The sequence below is a fragment of the Triticum dicoccoides genome, chromosome 3B, assembly GCF_002162155.2.
Source record: "Triticum dicoccoides isolate Atlit2015 ecotype Zavitan chromosome 3B, WEW_v2.0, whole genome shotgun sequence".
NCBI classification, from domain to species: Eukaryota; Viridiplantae; Streptophyta; class Magnoliopsida; order Poales; family Poaceae; genus Triticum; species Triticum dicoccoides.
Window position 1 is genome coordinate 138077216 of NC_041385.1, and position 5161 is coordinate 138082376.

Consider the following 5161-nt stretch of genomic DNA (forward strand, 5'->3'; position numbering starts at 1 on the left):
AACGGTAGCAAAAGTAAAGATAAATGTTTTTGGGTTTTTGTAGTAGTTGTAACAGTAGCAAAGATAAAGTAAATAAACAAAGAACAATATGTGAAAAGCTCATAGGCAATGGATCAGTGATGGATAATTATGCCGGATGCGATTCCTCATGCAATAGTTATAACATAGGGTGATATAGAACTAGCTCCAATTCATCAATGTAATGTAGGCATGTATTCCGTAAATAGTCATACGTGCTTATGGAAAAGAACTTGCATGACATCTTTTGTCCTACCCTCCTGTGTTCAGCGGGATCCTTACGGAAACTAAGGGATATTAAGGCCTCCTTTCAATAGAGAACTGGAACAAAGCATTAGCACATAGTGAATACATGAACTCCTCAGAATACGGTCATCACCGAGAAGTATCCTGATTATTGTCACTTCGGGGTTGTCAGATTATAACATATAATAGGTGACTATAGACTTGCAAGATAGGATCAAGAACACACATATATACATGAAAACATAATAGGTTCAGATCTGAAATCATGGCACTCGGGCCCTATTGACAAGCATTAAGCATAGCAAAGTCATAGCAACATCAATCTCAGAACATAGTAAACCTCATCCAACCCATCACCGTCCAGCAAGCCTACGATGGATTTACTCACGCACGGTGGTGAGCATCATGAAATTGGTGATGGAGGATGGTTGATGATGACGATGGTGATGAATACCCCTCTTCGGAGCCCCGAACGGACTCCAGATCTGCCCTCCCGAGAGAGATTAGGGCTTGGCAGTGGCTCTGTGTCGTGAAACATGATGAAACTTTCTCCTTGATTTTTCTCTCCCTAATACGGTATATATGGAGTTGGAGTTGAGGTCGGAGGAGGTCCAGGGGGCCCATGAGATAGGAGGGCGCCCCCCCTTGTCTCGTGGAAGCCCGTGGGCCCCTGGCCTTGATTCTTTCGCCAAAAATTCTTATTAAATCTGAAAAGTTCCTTCGTGGATTTCCAAGACATTCCGAGAACTTTTCTTTTGTACACATAAAACAACATCATGGTAGTTCTGCTGAAAACAGCGTCAGTCCAGATAAATTTCATTCAAATCATGCAGGTTAGAGTCCAAAACAAGGGCAAAAGTGTTTGGAAAAGTATATATGTTGGAGACGTATCAGGCCTCTCACCGCTACATTTACCAAACCGTGTTCACACACTTTACTCTCAGCATCAGAACATCGAAGACTGCACTCCAATTCATTCCCAATGAATCAGACCTGACACACTCTAGGAAATAGCAAGCATGGCATGGTAGGAACACAACAATGGCTTCATCCAACTCCTACACATGCTAGTGGGTTTCAACTATTTACTTTGGCAATGACAGGTCATGCAGAGGAATGGGTTAAACTACCGCAGCACAAAGTAGCAATTGAATCGTTGCTGCCCTAATGCAATAACAAAGAGCAGGAGCGAGAGAGTAGGATTGTATCGGAATGAACAATGGGGTTTTGCTTGCCTGGTAGATCAACAGGGGGGCACTGCTCCTCAGACAGGTACTCTAGAGCACTCTCTAGAGCAGGACCTATTGAGAAGGAACGGTGCCAACAATCAAAACACAAGCATATGCAACAATATGATGCATGATCATGGCATGTAGATGCTATTCTGTTTGAGCTAATGCAGGTGGCATTCAATTGGTTGAAGTCCATTTGAACCAAGAATTCAAATGCAACTCCAAGTTAAGCCCTTTATAAATGCCATTATAGTGTTTCACTTATACAGCAGGTATAAGTTGGTTTGTCATGCACGAAACTGGTACAGATGGATAGATTGAATTTTTTTGATAATTTTTCATATATAAATTATTTCAATCTGAGCTACGGTTGAATTTCTATGATTTTTTGAAGTTTATATTATTTTCTGGAATTTCCTGATTTAATTTAAATCCAGAAAATGAATAACTACGTCAACACTGCGTCATGCTTGCGTCAGCAAGTCAACAGCGCTGACTGGGGTCAAACCTGACGCGTGGGGTCCACAGGTCAGTGTCTCATGGTTAAACAGGGGGGTTAGTTTATCCTAAATACAGGATTAGTGGCGCTGGGCCCACTGGTCGTTGTCAGAGGGTTGGAATTAGCTAAACGGTGATTAGCCCTAAGTTAATCACCCGACTCTTGGGGCCAACCTGACGGGCCGGCGAGGTCAAAGCGGTCAAACCCGCCGGTGTTTAGCCGCCGGCGAGGCCGAACACGGCAGAGGGCTCGGGTTTGCATCTCCGGCGACCAAATGGGCCGCGGAGACCACATACTCGGAGCTGGAGCTCGTTCGCGTTGTTTGGAGCAAGCAGGGGGCTGCGGGGGTGCCGGAGCTCGCCGAAAACGAGCTCGAGGCAGTGGCCGGAGTTCGGCCAAGTGCGCGCGCAGCACTGCGGTGCACGGCAGGGGCTACGGGCAGCGGCGTTGGCTTGCTGGGAGGCTGCTGAGGACGTTGACGTGTGCGGGCATGAGCTACGGCAGCTAGCGCGACGGTGGCGACATGGACGGCGGCGAGGTGCTACGGCCATTGTGGGGGAAGGGGGCTACGGCACGAGAACGGAGGAACCAAGGGAGGGGGACGGAGCAGAAGCTCACAGTGGACTTGGCGGGCTTGTCGGCGAGCTCGGGGACGCGCTGAAGACGGTCGGGCAGCGAAGACGATCTCTGGCGGCCGGGGATGAAGGCGACGATGTTGACGGTGCTCCAGGGCCTCCCGAGGCACGTGGCTTGATGGGGAGGTAGCCGGCGATGTGGCGGAGCTTCTGAGCACGGGGAGAGGGCAAGGGGATGTTGGTAGTTACAACAACGGTGGCCGGTGGTGACGGTGGCGCTCGGGCACGATGGGAGAGAGAGATCTAGGGAAGGAGGGGAAATGGGAGAGAGTGAGAGAGGTGCGGGGCAGTGCGTGGCATCGCGCGGGGCTTCCAGGCGACATGGGAGGGGCCAGGCAGGCAGGTGGCGTGGCGGCACAGCCGTGCACGCGCGCTGGCCACACGCCTGGCCGACTGGCACCAGGAGGACGACGACGCTGGTGGGCTGGCCCAATTGGGCCGCACAATGCTGGGCCAGACGGGCTGCAGGTAAAAGCACCAGGTAAGTTTCTCCCTTTTTCCTATTTTGTTTCTGTTTTCTATTTTCTGACATTTGTTTTGATTTAATAAAAATACTAAATCATTTTATTTTCTTATGCCAATTTTTGTAGGGGCTAGTGGTATTATTCGAGAGCTGCTCAACACCTTTCATATTTTCTGGACAATATTGTATATATATAACAATATTTATCCAAAGCAAACATTTACTGCATTCATTCCAAATGCCCAAAATAAATACTTATGAGCCCCTAAAAATATTGGTTTGATTTTTGTCTCTGTCCAATATTTTCAGAGAGCAACATGAACATTTCCTTCGACCTTTTTGGAGCAATTTTTAACTGGGTCATTTCCAGAAATGATTCATAGGGTTTCACAAATCCCATTTCAAATTTAAAGGGAATTTAAACATGATGCACACATGACTAGCTAGCCTTGAGCATACCAGAACTAGGGATGTGACATCCCACCAGGAGTAGGACTCCTCCTTTCCTTGTAGTAGTACGAGAAGGGGGAAAGGGAGAGAGAGAGAAAGGAAGGAAAGGGGGGCTCCGACCCTTCCTCCTTGTCCAATTCGGACTAGAGTGGGAGGGGGCGCGCGGCCTGCCCTGGCCGCCCCTTCTCTTCTCCACTAGGGTCCATGAGGCCCACTAAACACCCCGGGCGGTTCCGGTAACCCCCCCGGTACTCCGGTATATGTCCGAAACCTCCCGAAACACTTCCTGTGTCCGAACATAGTCATCCAATATATCGATCTTTACGTCTCTACCATTTCAAGACTCCTCGTCATGTCTGTGATCATATCCGGAACTCTGAACTACCTTCGGTACATCAAAACACAAAAACTCATAATACCGATCGTCACCAAACTTTAAGCGTGCGGACCCTACGGGTTCGAGAACTATGTAGACATGACCGAGACACGTTTTCGGTCAATAACCAGTAGCAGAACCTGGATGCTCATATTGGTTCCTGCATATTCTACGAAGATCTTTATCGTTCAAACAGCATAACTACATACGTTGTTCCCTTTGTCATCGGTATGTTACTTGCTCGAGATTCGATCGTCGGTATCTCAATACCTAGTTCAATCTCGTTACCGGCAAGTCTCTTTACTCATTATGTAATGCATCATCCCGCAACTAAATTATAGTGATGTGCATTACTGAGAGGGCCTAGAGATACCTCTCCGACAATCGGAGTGATAAATCATAATCTCAAAGTACGTCAACTCAACAAGTACCTTCGGAGACACCTGTAGAGCACCTTTATATTCACCCAGTTATGTTGTGACGTTTGGTAGCACACAAAGTTTTCCTCCGGTAAGAAGGACTTACATAATCTCATAGTCATAGGAAGATGTACAAGTCATGAAGAAAGCAATAGCAACATACTAAACGATCAAGTGCTAAGATAACAAAATGGGTCAAGTCAATCACATCATTCTTCTAATGATGTGATCCCACTGATCAAATGATAACTCATATCCATGGTTAGGAAACTCAACCATCTTTGATCAATGAGCTAGTCAAGTAGAGGCATACTAGAGACACTACGTTTGTTGATGTATTCACACATGTATTATGTTTCCGGTTAATACAATTCTAGCATGAATAACAAACATTTATCATGATATGAGGAAATAACTAATAACTTTATTATTGCATCTAGGGAAAATTTCCTTCATGTGCCTCCACTCAGGGGTGGGTGTGCTTCTAAAACTACCCAAGGGTGGTGGCCTCGGCCTGGCATGCGGTCCATCCGTCATGGACCCTCCAGCCAGGTCGCCCAGGCGCTAGATGTCCGGGCAGATCAGATGGCTTGCATCGGCCCTGAGAGGCTCCTGCTACAAGCCAAACGGCGGCCGATGACCAGCAGCCTCTCTTCGCCACGAGGAGCCCAAGGATGCGGGTACTCCAACATCCATTATAGGAGTAATGACTATTATCATTCATGGCATGATCTTACATAGGCATTACGTCCATGATATGTAGATCGTTTTCCAACTGCATCTTCAACTAAAACTCCACCACAAGCCTACTATCCAACATTAA